This window comes from Anser anser (assembly GCF_964211835.1).
Source record: "Anser anser genome assembly, chromosome: 8".
Lineage (NCBI taxonomy): Eukaryota > Metazoa > Chordata > Aves > Anseriformes > Anatidae > Anser > Anser anser.
Genome location: NC_139728.1, coordinates 17,987,805 through 18,006,625, shown reverse-complemented (window position 1 = coordinate 18,006,625; position 18,821 = coordinate 17,987,805). Strand labels below are relative to the sequence as shown.

Here is an 18,821-nt window from a genome sequence, read left to right as displayed (position 1 = left end):
GTGCAGATATTGTCAAGCTAACAGTATATTTTAAAAATAAGTATCTTAATATTTCCAAGTCACAAAAATATTATTTGGATCTGCATCACAATAGAACCTTCTGTGGGTTTATTTTAAGTCTCTTTGCCCAGAATAAACAATATTTGCATTGCCAGACTTCATGAGTTAATTCACACTGGTCATACATTTGTGGAATTGCACATTTCAAGATCCAAATGTTAACACGAACTATCGTATTGGACAGAAAAAGATCAAGTTTTTGTACAGAAGCAGATGTTTCCCAAAGATAAAACTGTACCTCAATGCAATCGTGTCATTTCCACTGCATTTGAAGGTTAAGTGGAAACTGTTTTCAACATCCTTAGCAAGAATTGCTCCTCCACTATTTTCCTCTCCGCGTATCTGAATATAATTCATATCATAACCTAATATCAATTGTAAATCACACAATTTCCAACAGAACTACAATGAATACACATTGAAATAGAAGAAAAAAACTGGTAGAGCAATATAGTCCCTGGAATTTAACACTCTGTGGTCAAAAGGTCACATATGTTAAGTTTCTTATTTATATCCCTATTAAAGCTCTGATCTGTGGGAAGCAGGATAGAAGCAATGTGAGTCATTTTATAAATAAAGAATGTATTGTTGTTATACTGTACATGTTTTGTTTCTGGGTGTTTAATGATAACAGATTATGAACTGCAGGTGACTTTAATAAGGGTTAAAAGATCTTCATCAGAAGACATAAATATTTGTCTGCTACTTTTCTGGTAAGTGCTTTTTTTTTTTAAGAAAAAAGGTAATAAAATATATATTTTATGAATGAATCAAGAAAATTAATATTCTTCATATTTTTTCTGACTTCTATGTACCTCTTGACATCATATTATATACAGGCTGACTGGGTATTTTGAGTGGTACTGTTATGCTGAACAACAAGCATATATAAAAAAAAAAGGATAAGGAATTTATGTACACGGCATACTTCAAATCAAGATAGTGAATTATTCTGACTTAAAGATTAATCCAGGTCATCTGAAACCAACCTGGAAAGCCTTTATTCACCACAGGAGTCTTCCCAAGACTCTCAGCACAAACTACACTGTGGCTTACTACTTGTCCCAGCTGCTTTGACCTGCAGTATGCAGTATCAATACTTTACTGCTGTACATCACATAGGCACATAAGAAAATGAAATACTGACAGTTTTGTATCAGCAAGGTATTAATCTGCCCTCCAAGAAATTTTCTTTGAGAAGTACTCAAGTGAACACATCTTAGTGAGCCACTAAGATAGGCAACAAAAACAAATAACAAGACAACAAATCAAGATGGACAGATGATAAATTATTGAGTTAAGCCAAAAACCAGCTGAACTCTTTTTAATGATTGATAAGATTTGTTTTGGAATTTTGGGGGTTGGGTGTTTGGGTTGTTTGGTTTGGGGGGATTGTTTATTTTTGTTTGGTGCGAGTGCGCATTCTAGTGCTGGCCTAGTATAGTACAAAGGCCACTACTACCTGTACCTAAATACCTACACAGACTTGTCATAGACAAAACTCTTTCCACTGTTATTTTCCAGCTTAGTCTATATTGGTAACGGATGCTGAGGAAGTGTTTTTTTGTTTTGTTTTTGTTTTTTTAATTCTTGCAGTTTCATACTCTAGCTGTTAATGTGCTTGGAATAAGTTGGATAAGAGTATTATATTGGTTATGGCTTCTTTTTTCTGGCATAAGTATATTCCCTTCGAGCATATTCTCTTCTAGTTGTAATAAAAGGTGTGGGTCTTCTTATTTGCTTGTTTTCTTTAGGAGAAGCAGCTGCAAAGTTGTAATTATGTCCACTTCTCAAGCTGGCAACAAGTAAGATTCACACTATTGTGCATTTGAAGTCATACCTATAAGGAGGGGCTGAACCACTCCATCTAGGGGTTTTCCGAGTATCTGAAATGTGTTGTCATAAAAAAAGGCTCTTTTTCATTTGTCATTATTTTGAGAATATATTGAGAATAGCTAATAAATCATTTTGGAATGTATTAAGTAATTAAAAGTGCCATATCAATGGAAAGATGCTGCAGTGTATTATGTTATCAGTTCATTTATTTCAATAAATTCAAACTTGAAATACAGCAACTACAGCTGCTGACTGTTTTCTGAATATCAGGAGCCAGGTAGCAACCCTCAGTCCATAAATGGACTTACAGGAAAAAAAGGGTTGGAATGCAAAGCAGAGGTTTTGAAGAAAAAAGAGGGGCAGCAGAGATTCTGGGCAGTCAGAAAGGCTGCAAAAGCTGCAGTGCTCACTTCGCTTGTACATCATATACCTCCTCATACCTTCTGTTTGTCTTGCCCATGCAAAGCTGTGTTTTGGAACAGGGACCATCTCTTGATAATTATATTGCCTAGAAAAAGTGAGTGTCCTGTTTATTCCTTTATCAAGAGCATAATAAGCAAACAATTATTGAAACAAAATGGTCTGACTCTTTTGACCTACATGTCCATCCAAAATTCTGGCACTAATCCTTGTTTTCTCAAGAGAAGGAACTGATGATAGAGTCAAGAATTTCATCAGTGCAATCTACAGAGAATTGTATGTTAAAGCCCATTTTTCTTGAACACAACGGGAATCAAGCAGCAGGAGATAGTTTTCTTGCTCCCAGCTTCATGCCTCTTTTTAGCAAGCACTTTACGTAAAACTTGCTTAGCTCTTTCTTAAGATCACAGCATAACTGCTTCTTTGGTAGCACCTGGAGCTTTGCCTGTTCCTTTCCTGTGTGCTCCTGTAGCATCTGACCTTTTTCTCACATGTACCGACACCCAGCTGCAGCCAATGCAGCTTCTGCTACTTCTGCATCTAACTTCCAGCCCACCAAGAGACTTCTCCAACATAATCACAGAATAATAATGAACAGCTTTATACATTAAGTCATTTTTAAGGGGTTGTAGCAATATTTTCAACTATCTCTAACCATATATGCATTAACTGTTCCCTCATTCAGCTTAATGAGAAGGTGGCTGTTAGTCTTAGCAGCTGCACCAACGTTTCTTCCCACCTCTAACACAACCATAATAATACCACCTCACCACTTCATTCTTTGCTGAACATTGGTATTTTCCCTTTTTATTTTCTGCTCAACAAAGAACATTTAGAATGCTCCTTTTATATTCATTTTCATAAGTGGAACAATCATTCAAAAATGATAAGTTTTTTTCTTCTCATTTTTTCTTTCTCTGTGAGATTAGCACACACAGAGAAGCTGGAGGCATTTTCTAGGGAGCTAGAAATGGCTTGGCAGGAAATAGATCATCTCTTACATTGAAGACGAGACGCTGGGTATTTCCACAATCTGTCCACCAAATTATTTTTTAAAATTTGGCTGGGAGTAGACTGTCACTCTCTATACAACCAGATTCACAGAGCTACCCAGAGACTCTCTCTAGATCATCATCACTGATTTCCATGCTTGCATACTGAACGCCACGTCGCACATCTCTGCTCTGATAGTCAATGCTTTCACCTCGCAGGTAAGCTTTAACCCCTCATGATCACAGAATTTTTAAATTTAGAAACTTGGACAGTGGCAAAGCAACCGTGTTTGGTGGGAATACATAACCTTGCAAAAAGAAGTTAACCTTGTTTAAAATCATTCAGCCTACATGTGGAAGCTGGCCAAAAATACTGTTAATGAACATTCTTCAATTTCATTGGGACTTTCAAAAAGGTAAAAATGGGGCTACATTATTTATGTTTTATGGGAAGATGTATTTAATGTTTGTAAATCCATTTGGATAGTAACATGGACTTTAATGGATACATCTTCTAACATACATCACAAAAATGGTTACCTACAGCCTATGAAAAATCTAACATTTACTTGTTGATTAGTCTTATTTGCCTGTATATTTATTATTTAGCAAAAAGTTTTTTAAAGGATGCCCTCTATAAAACCTCAATAAAATGTAACTGATTTTCTTAAAAGTGTTAAGTACCAACAGATGTCAGAAGGGTACTGCCTCTTCAAGCTTGGGGAACAACATATGAAATGGCATCTTCAGTCTCCTGGCTTCTCTCAGAAGAGAATGGATGTTTAGTCCTTCTTAATAAAAATAAGGCAGCTTTTGGCATCAGCAATTTTCAGTAGTGTGTTATAAAAGGGAGTGCCCATGCTAATGACATGGTGCTAATATGAAAACGGCTGTTTTAACAACCATGTTAAGTCTCTGAGCCCTGTGAGATATGTATTTTCCATGGCCTCAAAAGTCTCATGAGCTGGCAAATCAGGAATTTAGTAAGTGTTACTTTTTTTTTTTTTGTGATGGCTACTGTCTTTAGAGACATATCAAGCATCTAGATAGAGCCTTACAGTGCTAAAAACAACAGACTAAAGCTTGAATGAAAAGCTGCTCCTCTGTAGGCTTGGCTTCTAAATAAATAAATAAATACATATATACATACATAAAGCCTCTGTAGACAGAGCACCAAACAGAACACACTGCACACCAATGGACTACACTGCCTCCTGGGTGCTCATTAACTGTAATAGAAGAGGAAACTGAAATCTAAATCTCATATAATAGCAAGGAAATACAAGTCACCTTTATTTGGACCTCAGTGGTGTTGATGGGTTTAAAAGGTCAACAAGAGGGCCTATGGGACTGTTATTTATATTATAGTAAAATAAAGAGCACAGATAAGGATCTTTAAATGCTGCATTAAAATATGAAAATTTCAGAGGATTTAAAATTCCTTTCCTTTCTGTTACACAATTTATGTGGCACGTAATTGAGGTGTACCTAATACAAAACGGAAATTACAGACAAAAAACACAACGGTGGGGATTAATAAATACTAAGCTTAATATTCTTGCTTGTTTTGTTGTTGTTGTTGTTTTGTTTTGTGTTGTTGTTTTTTTTAATGATGAAAGAGAATAAACATTACAGAATTCATAGTGGAAATATACAGGAAGACAAAAAAGATGTTTCTATCAGAACTGAAGCCTAGATAGAGAGCTTGGTCAGAAGATGTATAATCTCTGCTGTCATAGCACAAAACTAATGGTGACAAGCAATCTATAGCAGAAAAGAAACACACTGAAATGCATGCTGTAAATATATGTCAAGAAGGATATATATGAATCACAATTTCAAAAAGAGGACCAAATCTCTGCAAAACAGTCCAAATAATTGTTTCTGTGCTAGAAGTGACCCTTTCTACATCTGCTAGCAAATCTGACAGCTCCAGTTGCCAGGATAATATATCTAACATAAGGAAGGATTTTCAGAATCATAGTAATAATCTCTTCACAACTATCAACACCCACAGAATTCACTTTTTGATATCCACGCAGACATACCTTAGGGAAATGGGATTTACTTAAAAATGGAATGGTAACATCTTTAGTTATGACCAATGCCATGCTAAACCATGCTAGGACAAATTAAGAGAACATTGTTAAATGCTTAAAACTAAGGAAATATGACATTTCTTCTGCAATTTGATTAATCCTGGCCACAAGTCCATAATTTAGTTTCTAGTAAAGTAAATACAAACATGTAACTGGTATGCACATTCCTAAAACCTGAACCTAAAAGTTTTGAGACTTCTGCGTCATAATGTGATTTAATATTGATTCTCAGTTTCTTTTCCTGTAAGCTTTTGTTACAGTACTTATGAATGGTAAAATGAGTCATCTTTCCTTCAAAAATATATAGCACATCTTCTTACGTATATTGCTATACTTACATTGCCATAAAACACTAATGTTGTCTTGGTCTTAAAGCATATTTTGAGACGTCAAACAAAATCTTAAAACCTGTGGTATATTTACACTACATCTGTCACTCCCAATATGTCTCAGGACTTAGTTCCAACAGCTCATTACTTACACAAACAAAATGTTACTTACCTCTCTCAGTCAAGCAGTCAGTAGTACTACTCATCACAATAAGGGATTTATCTCCATTTTACAAATTGGTATCAGCATGGAAAAACAGTTGTTTTCAAACAGAAGAGTCACAAAATGAATAGCTTTACATTCTATTTTTATTTTTAAAGCAAATATAATAATGGTACTAGCCTATTTCTTGGGCATTAATAATCGCTTTCAATATTTATATTTTTTTAACATGCCAGGAATTAATGAAAAAAAAAATCAAACAGTGAATTGCCTAAAGTCTGTGAATACTTCACAGTCTTCAATATGACTTGTAATGTCATCCAAATGTACTTCCAGATATAAATAAAGCCAGCTTATTTTCAGCAATACTCCCCTTTAAGACTGTGCCTTTTGTCTTAAGCTTCATAGTGTTCCCAAACAAGAACGTACAGGAAAAAGAAGTGGGAACTTTTCCTCAGTTCCTCCACAGTGCAAAACTTAAGGTGTCTGAGGACTCTAAAAACAAGAACAAAAGCAGCAACAAATCACAGGTTCCACAGCGCATACAGTACCTGAAAAAAGGAAAAGAGAAAAAACAAAACAAAAAAAAAAAAAAAAACCTAATCTTAACTAAATGAACTTTCCAAATGGACTAATCCATTGTCAGGCACGTTAAGAGTTTAAAGGAATACCCTATGACCCGAAGAGAACCAAGAAGATCCCAAAACAAGCACAAAATTTTGCTTGTGGTTAAATATGAAATAGCCTCCCAAGAATCTTCAATATCACAAAGCAAGAAACAAATGAACACAAGCCACTAAAAGAAATTGACACATTTATGCTACTATGATGTAGACCTTATAACAGTTTATCATTGCCAGACTATGTCAAATTTAACTAATATACAAGCATCCTCAAAAATAAGACTTTAAAAAATGTAGACAATGCTTGATCTAATCATACACTTTGTTCTTTTGAAATCTCACAGATATTTTGCTGATCTATCACAATTTCTAAGTGCGTAAGGAACAATTTTAATTCTGTATCTTAAATTCTTTTTTGTAGGAACAGTGCCTATGTAGTCTAGATGGTCACCAAGTTGTTTTTACACCACTGAATAGGATAGTTGAAGATCTGTTCTTGATATCTACCACCATTCTATTAGACTATACTTTTCTGGAAAGGATGACACAGAAAAGACAAACGAAGAAACAGCAATTTAGAGAAACAAGAAGTTCTAAGCTCATATAAAGCCAGGAAAGGCTTGACAGTAGTGCAGTTCTACAGACCAAAATAAACTGAAAACAGAGGTACCAGTGGAGAAGCCAATGAAGATAGGATAATTTCTTCCTTTTTTAGGGAAGTCATAAGTTCTCTCGAGAGAACTGCAAGTTCTTTGATGACTTCCATAGCATTCCACTCATGAGGCCATACACACCTTCCGTTAACATGTCTGTACATGCAGTGTGCTGCTATTGAAAGTATAACTGTAGACAAAAAGCAAAGGTGTGAGTATTCTTTTGCAAGTAAATATATAAAGTGAAATTTAATAAAATACATGAACCCTTTCATAACTTCCATGGAAACAAGCATGGGGCATTCACCTCAAAGAACCTGAAACAAACCATAGTATACAACACATATCCTTTACCATTACACACTATGCTTGTGTTTGCATAGCATTGTGTTTGCAATGTGTTTGCAAACACATTGTGTTTGTGTTATTCTTAAAAAGAATGGCTCATGACAGAACTATACAGAGACTGAATTTCTTTAAAAATAATAATAATGAAAACTTTATCTGTTTAGAGAATCTCTAAATGAAACAGAATTCCAAATCCTTCCTCTGTTTTTAGAGGGTTCAGCTAGCTGAAGATTTAGAGACAGAAGACAGCATGAAAATTATTAAACAGGAAAAAAAATCACAATATTTATAATTGAAGTGGTGTAAGAGTAATATGAATTAGGTCTTCTATGAAATAAAATACTCTGAGGAATGAGTCACAAAACATCAAGCATTCTTTGTGCAGAAAAACCTCTTTATACAAGAATGCCAAATATGAAATGCATAGATATACCCAGAAAGATTAACATGTGAGACCAAATTCAAACCTAACAAAAGAAACATCAATGGGATAAAACCACATGAAAATGAATTTTTGTCACAGTAATCTACAATGGAAAAAGAAGTTGGTGACGTGTACAATGTATTTCTCTGAAACAACACGGCTGCCTTCAGCCACAGGAAGGATGGATGCAGGTACCTTTTTTCTTTCCCAGTGGATCTTTCAGTAAAGAAGCTGATTTATGTCGTGTCTGTTTTCCAGAAACATTTACTAATGCAACAGAGATGGAAAAGGGGTAGCATACTCACATATAGCAAGGTAATTTGATTTCATCCTGCTTTGAATGCCCAATGAGTGCATTCTGTGATTACCTGAACATACATGATAAGAAGAGATGAAGAGGATGAAAGGTCGTTATAAAGCTGATAAGACAGAGATGGACATGGGTAACCGTATGGTATCAGACAAAACAGCATTCACACAAGCAGTTCAGTTGAACTTAAATATCTGAGTTTTGGGACCTTTGTCAGCGATGACCTATCAGCTAGTTGGAATATACAATCATTCTTTCAACAGTATTCAAGAAGAAAATAAGCAAAGCACAAAGAAGAAATTATATCCTCAAGAGAAATATTAAGAATAAACTGTCTTAGAAAGCTAAAATAGTGACCATCAAGCAAAATCTGGACAGCTAATGTACTCAAGGAAGTACTGATGAGGTACACCAAAAACTAGGAAATTGTTCTTAAAAGTCAGGTGCAGATACAATTACATACAATCAGCCTTGAAGTATGATACAGGTGTCAGACTTAAGAATTTAAAAGTAACTCAGATTTTAAAATTTGTACTAAGGTACAAATGTTCAAATAATTCAATGTGCTTCCATTTAGAAACTAAGATAAAAGAATGCAAGCTTGCACAAAGAGTACTTGAGAGTGATTTACAGATCACACACGTTCACAGTGAGCAACTGTCATGAATGAGTTTGCAAAGCATGCAGTAGAAGAGACTACAGAAACTAACATTCTAAATTTAAGTTTTAAAATATGTTTATTGTGATTTAAAGCTAAAGTTATTCATTACTTATCCAACATATTAGCGCAAACAATGTTCTTTCACTTCCTCTGGGGCCTCTTTAATCTTATCTGGATTTATTTTCTGTGTATTTCTTAGCAATCAAAAGTTATAGGCTTGATATCTCTTGAGTTAAAAACATCCCTTGTGTTCCTGCTGTTTCTTTTGTATTTATTCATTTTTTTAGTGAGTCTCTAAAACAAGGATTAAAAAAAAGTCAAATAAGGTTATTTCAATCAGAAGGAATCAGCAATTTGATTTTTTCCAATGTTTTAGGTAAACATTCCTGTTAAAACAGCAATTGATCTAAGTTGCTGTTAATGAGTAGCTGAAAACATTGTTAGGCATTCCTCCAGCAGATGTGCACATTCAGAACTATCGTAATGAAGCTAAAGTTGAAAGTACTTAACTCATCTTTCCTTTTAATAAGTAAAATTATTCATCAAAACCTTCATTTGAATTATAGTCCAAAAGAAACCTAAATATATTCACAATACATTCATAAATAGAACTGCTGAGTTATTTTATGACTAAATTGAGAATGACAATTTGTCAAAGTTGAAGTGTTTTGCAGAAATGTCAGTGATTCAACAAACTTTCATCAGTGTGCTGGCAAAGCACCCACCAGGGCTTGCCTGGTTCCTGGCTAGGACCCAGGCCCTGCAGCTCTGGCCAGCCGTACTACGTGGGGTTTTCTAAGAGCCAGGAAGCTGAAAACACTTGGAACCCTGTGTCACAAGAGTGCTTCCTACGGAAAAGTGCCAAACCCTTGAACTAGAGCTATACTGAAGCTCTCAGAGACTCCAGACTCAATGCTGTGGAGCCAGGAGCCTGGACAGCAGGACGACACCAGCCTCAAAACCAGCACAGCACTTGTACCTCAGCAATGCACAATGCAGCCCTGAGAACCTCAGCTAACCGTGCTGTCAGAGCTTTCAGATTTCAGGCTCCAAAGCTGGCAGCCCTGGCTGTCTGGGGGTGCTTATAACCCAGGCTGCGCAGAAACTGAAATTCACTGGGAAAATTCTTCTTGACTGGAGTAACTTTTTTGAGTTGTGTTTAAAAACTTAAGTCATGTCTATATGTCATGTGTCTGTAGCATAGTCTAAGTATACTAGAGCTAGGTCTAAACTACATAGCTCAGGAATTGCTAACAGTACAGCTATGGAACCACTGGCTGACCCTCCAGTAACTAGCATCTTCCTAGATGAGCTTTACAGCCTGGTGCAAAACCATGAAATACTAACAGGTATTTGACCAGCAAACTGATAAGAAAACCACAAACTGCTTCATCTTGACTGGAACTGTATCTCTCGCTAATTAACTCAGGATGGCTAAACCAAGAATACACCACACTTCCTGGGGAAGATGAAACCTTGAAGTGTAAAGGTAAGGCTATTCTTTTTTGCCATAACAAAATACATATGGAAAAAGCATGGAATTTACAGGCAGGTGTGAGGGGAAATGAGTGGTAGCTGCATTATTCAGTGCAGAGAAAATATATATGATGTGTTAACACATGGTAGAGTGTGAAGAATGCATGCCTGTATGTATAAAATAATATATATATTTACAGTGCTAAGCAATTTGCAGTTTAGGGAGTGGCTATCATAGTATCTGTTGAATCCATACGGAAATCTCTGTTTGCTGTAAAGTTTGGTTAAATTTAAACTACAAATTAATCTGTAAAGATGCTCCTACTCTACCTACTTATTTATGGTAATGGTGAGAGCTGACGGCCTTATCATTATGTTCCATGGGACCAATGTTAGTGCCATAAGTACTTTCTGCTTTCCTAGTAGACCATTTTAAAGGTCTTACTTAGGACTTCAACTCGATCCTTATCAGTAAGACAGAAGACAGGCACAGGGAAGTTCCCGAAAATTTCCATTAACTCATCTTTGGAAAAAGGATGTTGTTGCATAAATATCAAATGGAACTTCCTAATTCTCCCATGCTACTTCCGTACATCTTCCCCAAATCATATATTTGAATTTTTATCACTGCCTTATAGAAATATAAAACTTCACACCTCATTCAGATTGGAAAGTTGGGAACATTATAATACTATCTGGGATTTAAATTTATTTTATTATTATAGGCAGGCAAGGTTTGGGGGATGGTTTTGTTTCATTAAATTGTTTTGTTTGTTTTTCCTCTTTATTATTTCCTGGGACCCAAAAAGACTGACTGCTTGGCAGAAACACTTGGTTCTGGGCACTTACTTTCCCTCATTATCTCTGAAGAAAAAAAATACCTCTTTTGTTCCCCTTACCGCTTCACTAACTTATCCAAATATTCATTTCTCTTTTAAGAAGAAAAAGAGAACTGAAATCATGCAGAAACTATGCCTTATATATTAAGAAAAACATTATCATTCAGGCAAAGTGCTAAGCACTCAGATAATAAAACAGAATAATTCTATTTCTAGGGTTTTCCATTTCATGTTTTTTCATTCTCAGCTTAACTTGAACAATTTAAGGCAGACTTTGTATGATATAAAAGAAACATTTTCTGCACCAAACTTTGGGATTATATTACAAATAATTTATCTGCGTTCAATCATGACATTTTTACACAATATCATTAGCAAAAAATAAAATAAATGGTGACATCTCAGATGGTGTGAACTGGCAAAGTTCTTCTGATTCCAGTGGAGTTCTGCCAATTTCCACATTGGCTGAGACTTTGGACCTTAAACTTTTATTATAAAATTAGAAAGGAATAAATTGCAAATTCTCTCTCCCTGAATAATGCAGCATCAAAGAAACAAAAGTCTTCTATCCAAATAAATTTAAAACCATGTGACATAGTACACTTATTTAACAGTAACTGCACCTGAGGTACATTATTGGCAAGGTATCTGTGTCAGAGGTGAAAAATTTGCATTGTAATAAATGCAATGAGGCTTTTCAGTTTGAGAAATACTTTTGAGAAACCTGATTATATGATTAATTTTTCCTTTCTTTTTGTCCATAATGAAGTGAAAAATCTACACTCCCATGAAACACACATAACTGTTTTCTTTTCTCATCCATGTCCATATGGTACAACAAGCTTGGATCCAAAACATTTTCTCATGAGTGAGGGTAAATGCCTCATCATTATTTTGAGCATATGGTAACATTTTATATTGTTCTCCTATTTATAAATACTTTATTATCATTTAATAAATGGTGTAGAAGATATATTCAGTCTGGTTCATAAATATAGTAGGCATTCTATATATCCCGCTTCAGCAAAAACGTGCAGGTATAACAGTCATTAGAGTAACTAGCAGTAACTACACCTGTCAATTGTTAAAAATCAATTGCATTATACAATCTTAATTCCTTATTAAATATTATAACTGACAATATAGTAATTTTGATTTCCAGTTCAAAAATATCCCAACATAAAGTAAACTCTGTATCTGTCTTCAATGCACGATACTCACAAGAACTCTCCATGAGCTCTGCTCTGCGCTGCTTTCCTCTTTCAGAGCTCAGCACTCCTCACAGTACAGAACCTAGCCCAGGAATAATGAGCCTTGGTGTGGCAAACCTCTAAGTAGCCAAAGGGTACCAAATCAACATGCCAAAGCCTACAATACACTGCAACAATAACAAACAAAAAAAAAAACCCTCTGGTTATCTACTCAGAAACCAGCAAGTCCAAGTTGTTTTTCATTAAAAAGTGGACTAGGAATTTCCTTCTAGGGTTCTTTAGTCAGACCTAAAGAATCCCACAGACCTTTGGGTCTTCTTTTAAGGGCTCTGAGATGATTCAGTATAAACCCTTAAATCAAGTGGAATTTGTTAAATGGCAGTGACAGAAGCATCATATCATAAACCAAAATGATGACAGGGAGAGTGACGGCACACTGCTAATGATTAGGCACTTGCTTTAGCCAGCAAGACTCCTTGGCTTCTGTGCAGTCAATGTGAAGACACTGGTGTGCACCCTGGAGACAACCCGTGACTCTCAGCTGGTGATAATGGGTCCCCAGGGCACATACTTGCACAGGTTAATTAGATGGCTCATATTGGGTTGTGTGAATTTCTCTTCTATATACAAATATGTTTAGAATTTGATTTGAAAAAAAACTTCCTTGGTTTTGTTTTGTGTGTTTGTTTTTTAAGAGATCAGGAGGAAGGCAAGAAAAATGTTTAATGGCAATGGCCTGGGAAAAGCAATTTTGACACTGCAGGCAAAACTGTCAACTCGTCTAAATCAACATACCACTTACTCCTTCACAGAGTTCTGCAAACGCATGAAACCTAAGATTCTGGCTGTATACACTGTTAGGAAAAACTATGGTTAACAGTTACTCTAGGAAAGTAGCTATCTGGAGGAGGAAGCGCCCATAGAGAAGGCAGACACACTGAAGGTAAATTCTAAATTGTTCGTGTTTAAGATTAAATTAGTTCAATATTTTTAGCAGTGAGAACCAGACAGTAGTTTTGGGAGTGCCATTGCATGTGACTTTTCTACATATGTTCAATGTGCATATCCAGCCAAAAGAAAGGCATTTGGCCTCTGGACCTCATACACTGCCATTCTGCATCTATTCCTAAACTGAAAAGGCTCAAAGGAAAAATTTCTTATGGGCTCAATCCTACCCACACTAAAGCATCAGAAACAGAAAATAAGCAAACTATGCTCATTTAGGTATGCATCCATATCTTTATTTTTGAATACCTTGTTTAAGTAGTGTACCTAACAGTGCAAAGACACAACGTTCCTGTACAGGATGCCAAAGCAAACTTCATAAGAGCAGGAAAATCCCAGTAAGTAAAATGTCTTAGCCAGGTATTATTAGTTAACACAATGGAATTGCTCATCCTCTCCCCAAAACCTCACCCATCCCGCACAATAATGCAATGGCACAGGGTCAAATTAAGTAACCCAGAAAGCTATTTTCCACCTCCAACAACCTTCTTTTCTTTTTTTTCCTTTTTTTTCTTCTTTTCTTTTTAAGCTAAATTCTTGCCTTTTGGAAGTGTATTTCCATTCCTAACATAACACAATTTCTGGAGCAACAGAAACATGGGCAATCATCTCTAATCAGAAGGAAAATAATAATGATAATAATAAAGGCTGTTTGAAAAACTATTTAAAAACAAATAAAACAAAACCAGTTAATTTTTCCAAAGGCCCACAGCAATTTCAGGGTAGCTGCTGTCAAAAAGAGTCAGACAGGCTGTCAGAAAGTAAATGTACCTTCTGGCTGTGAAGAATGCTTGTCCCTAAGGAAGCCATGATTCAAAAATTATTTAAATCTGAGACAGAACTCCTTTTTTTGTAGATGTTTTTTTATTTGTTTGCTTGGTTTTGTTTTTTATCTTTCATTAGAACAGCAATGTATCATCACATCATAACTGTGTAAGTCCTTAGTGGTAATAACTCGTATTACTGAATCTCAGAAGCAAAAAGCTCCAGGTATCAAGGCAAGTTTTATAGGGTGGATTTCTCAAGGGTTTAGTTCAGTGGTTTGGTATCTGCAAGCCAGAGCTATTTAGGTTTACACTCAGTGTCTGACATGTTGAAGATTTTATTGCATTCAGAAACTGGCAGAACACATACTGAGAAAAATGTGTAAGAGGCAAGTAGAAAGTGTGTTGTCAGATTCTTAGTTCATTTAAGGTTACAAGAACAGTACTTACACATCTCTGTCAAGTATGCAGAATTCTTAACTTTCAGTTCAATCTAGTGTTAGTGATGTTCAGGCTAGTGATAGTGATAAACAAATATAAAAGGTTCTAAATTTTTTTTTCTTTTTAAATATGGATTTTTTTTATCCTGTTTGTTTTAAATCTTCATTTCTAGTTAGAGTTCATTTCAGTTATTTACATAAATTCTAAATATATACAATAACATTATTATATTTGGGTAATTATGTTAACAGCATTAGAGCTGGAAAGGGAAAGAAGGGGAAATTGTTGTAAACTATTTTCTTAAACTATAAACTATTACCGTTATTACTAAGTTATTACCTAAACCTTTTGATTTTTGAAAAAATAGAAAATAAATAAAAAATAAAAAATCCAGCATTCTGGCAAAAGACAAGTTCCCCTTTGGTTCTGTGGGAAATTCTTTTTCTTATAAGCAGGCCAAAATATACCACAGAAATATTGCCCCTTTTTGGTACAGAATTCCGGCAACACATAGCTCACTTCTTGGCCAGAAACTGGAAATGCAAAAGAGCATGAAAATGAAAAGTAATGAGGGTGGAGAGGAAGGAAACATTCCAAACTTGTCAAGCCTAAAGAAATGTTAAGTTTGGGTCCAGTTCAAGTTTTGGGTGAAGACTTAACTCATTTTTTATTTTCTTCAAAATGCCTCAGCACCCTCAGGGAGTATTCTCTTCCTAGAGAGCTCTTAGAAAAGCATATTTTTTCACTGACAAAAGGATCAGCAAATGGACCCTGATGCCAAAAGTTTGAAGTTAAACCAGTTACTGTGGCAAGTTTCACTTGCATGTTTGTTCCTTTAAAAAAATTTTTTCCTTTGAAAGGATTTTAAGAGATTATGTGGAACTTGTGTATTTAGTGACTCTTCATATTGCCAAATGAGACAAAGACAGTTGTCTATTATATTACATGCAATGAAGCAAAAATGACGTCTGTATGCTTTAGTTTCAAAGTCTCTTATAAACTGGAGTTGTTCCTTTAAAATATATTTTCTAAAGACATTTACAGCTAGAAATGTGCTGCTGATCCAAAACATCAAGAAAAGGAACAGAGGAAGAGGGAGGATCTCTGAATAATTTAAAGCAGCCTCCTCATTCAAAAGTCATTCTCTTTTAATCTCTTACACTTTGTAGCCAGAGACTTTATGCTGGGCTCTGGCAGAAAGTCAGGAAACAATATATCTGCAGCTTTAGAGCAGGATGAAAAGAAACAACAAAATGTACAGGAGACCCACTGCAAATTCTACTTCTACACAAAGTTTGTTTTGCAGGTATTTGCTTCCACAGATAGAGTACACTGCTTGAGGACAGAACCTCTGCCCATCACCTGCCCTCTACCCACAAAAGACACGAGATGAGCATGCACTCACATGTATGTCCATGAGTATACACAATTCACTCTGTTAGAACAGATGTTTTTTATTAAGCGTTGATATTTATGTTACTTTTGATGAGAACTCACTATCAGAAAACTGAATGAAAAAAAGTAATCTGTATCACTAACAAAGACAACAATTAATAAACAATTGAGCCCAGCCAAAGTTCACTTACCTAGAGTTTATGAAAGAAGACTTTAACAACTGTAATACTTCCTTTTTTGCCATAACCACTTTTAAAACAACAATTAATAAACAACTGAGCCCGGCCAAAGTTCCCCTATCTAGAGTTTCTGAAAAAGACTTTACTAACAAACTGTAATACTTCCTTTTTTTGCCATAATCACTTTTCAAAAGACCAGACAGGCCTATTTTAAAGGCTCTCTTAGTGTATTAGATAAGGGAATAGGGATCATCTGTCTTGAAGGAATACCTTACAAAGATACAAAGACTTTACAAATAGAGGCCACCTGTCTTGAAGGAATACTTTACAAATACGCAAAGACTTTACAAAATCAGATAACCTAGAGAAGAAAGGCCTCCTAGACATCATCTACTCAGCAGCTGACTACATCTACAATTAGAAGAGCTCTAAATCACCAACTTTTCCAGCCTTTAATGCAAGCCACAGCTTTTTGGTCAACCATCTATCTTTTCTATACCTTGAAAAGTATTCTCAAACTTTTGCATACTGTTTACTGTTCCAAAAAACTTTTTTTTTGCTCCCCTCCTTCCTCCTCTATTTACAAAACTGTCTGCTCTTCTTCCACAATACCTTTAAATGAAATGTATATGAAGAGAAGCAGTATTAAAAACATCTTTTTCATTTGAATTAGCATTTAGAATATAGCAATATCCTATCAACATAAAGCTTCTGAGAGACCACCAACAAACATAGTGTGAGAGTCACTAACAACTTCAGTAATTGTTTTGGTGTTCTATTCCACTACAGAAGTGATCAGAGAATTGTTTCCTGGAGAAACTGTGCCTTTATTCTTACAAATGCTTACAAAGGATTCGCTTGAATGTAGAGAAAAGACCATTTTCAGTTTTTCAGGGAAAATATTTGCAAGTGTTTTCCTAAGATGAGGAAAGAAAGGATGTGATGTGGTATCTGAGAATATGATAATATTTCAACTGACTCTAACAATACCATTCAACAAATCTTTACATCAAATATTTACCTTTCAAAGATTTTTTCTTGCTTTTGTATATTAAAACTATCAAATACCTGTTTTCTTCTTATCTTTGCTATAATGCATATTAATTAGAGATTCCAAACAAAACTACTCAGGGTGGAATGTGTGCTTTCCTTTTACTTTGTCATTAGGTTGAAAAATCTTTTCTTTACTTTGACAGTGTTCCCTTTCCTCTATTAAGCTGTTTGAATCTGTTTCCTCTGCTAAACCGTTGACACAGTTTACCCATGCCTACATAATTTTTTCATTGAAGTGTTTAACATTAATTGTTACTGTACTTTTAAGCCAAATAGAATTTTTATGAGTTGGCTTTACTTCTTGTTCAATGGTCATGTGATAGCAAATACCATGCAGTATTGAACTATTTGCCTAATTATTACATCTGGTTTACTGTATCCCACACACCTAGCATGTTTTAACTGAAGGGCAACAAAGATCTCTAGTTTATCATTGACACTCAAACTGGAACATAATGATATTATTGGGTTCTGAAGAGAGTCCTTCCTAAATCTCAGCATATGCCTTTATGTTAAAACAATTAACTACGTCTGGATACAAAGAGCAGATCAGAACATCTCTCTGCAGACTGTGCAAGGAAACTCATTCAGTGGACAGAATATTTCATAAAAGAAGATGACCTTGAAAACAATTTCTGGTTTAAAAGCAAACAAACAAAGAAACAAAAACAGGTGTTTGAAATGAATTGTATGAAATGCATTACATTATACCAGCAAAGCATTTAAGAAAAAACAAGGGGACTACATCCAAAGGCACTGGAGGGAAATACTATGAGATAAGACTTTTCATATTTAATAGTTTTGCTAAATCTAAACATGCAACTGAGGGTCTATGGTTTACTGAGAGCATCAGAAGGTATGGGTCAATGCAAGATTATTTCCTGTGCCTTTAAGCAATATTTAACTAATCTCAGAAGTGGCATATAATTCAACACTAGTTTTAGAGGTGGGCAAAACAGTAGAACCATATATCATTTTTTCTGCCTCTAGTATTTGTAAATAGGATCAGTAACTCTTATTTACTTGTGGGAAAAACTTTCATTTAAAGTATGTAAGGAAGGCAAATGTTAACACTACTTTTCAAATATGGAATCAATCTGGGAGGGAAAAAATAGTTTTTTAAATATTTTGCAACCTCTTTCTTATCTGCCTTTTTTTTTTTCCAATTCATGAAATTCTAGGTTTCTTTTCATGACCACTCAGAACATTTTATTGATTAAAAAAAAAAAAAAAAGAGAGAGAGAGAGAGAGAGAGAATGTTAAAAAAAGAAAAAGAACATTTCTTACAACAATCTTTTCTGTCCGTAATTCAACTACTACACTATTTCTGAAACTCATTGTTATGGAATTACTACCATACCCATGCACTTTTTTAAATGGAGAGAGTGACTAGTTAGGCCAAATCCATGAACAAACAGGAACAAGAATGACTAAACCATTTTTAACTCATAACTCTTAATTTTAGTTTAAAATAAAATCAGCCCTTCTTGATTTATTTTAAGTCCTTTTTTATATCTGGCAAAATAAAAAATAAATAAAA

At 35.0% G+C, this 18,821-nt stretch overlaps 2 long non-coding RNA genes across 4 annotated transcripts in view; one reads left to right on the top strand and one right to left on the bottom strand.

The window, feature by feature from the left end:
- LOC310903335 overlaps window positions 1–18,821 on the bottom strand; it is a 581,276-nt gene that overhangs the window by 444,306 nt on the left and 118,149 nt on the right. The window lies entirely within an intron of this gene.
- The window catches only part of LOC310903337, a 58,651-nt gene continuing 49,437 nt past the window's right edge, over window positions 9,608–18,821 (top strand). The window contains exon 1 of the long non-coding RNA XR_014587467.1: window positions 9,608–10,407. This is a non-coding gene — a long non-coding RNA (uncharacterized lncRNA). The remainder of the gene's footprint in view (window positions 10,408–18,821) is intronic.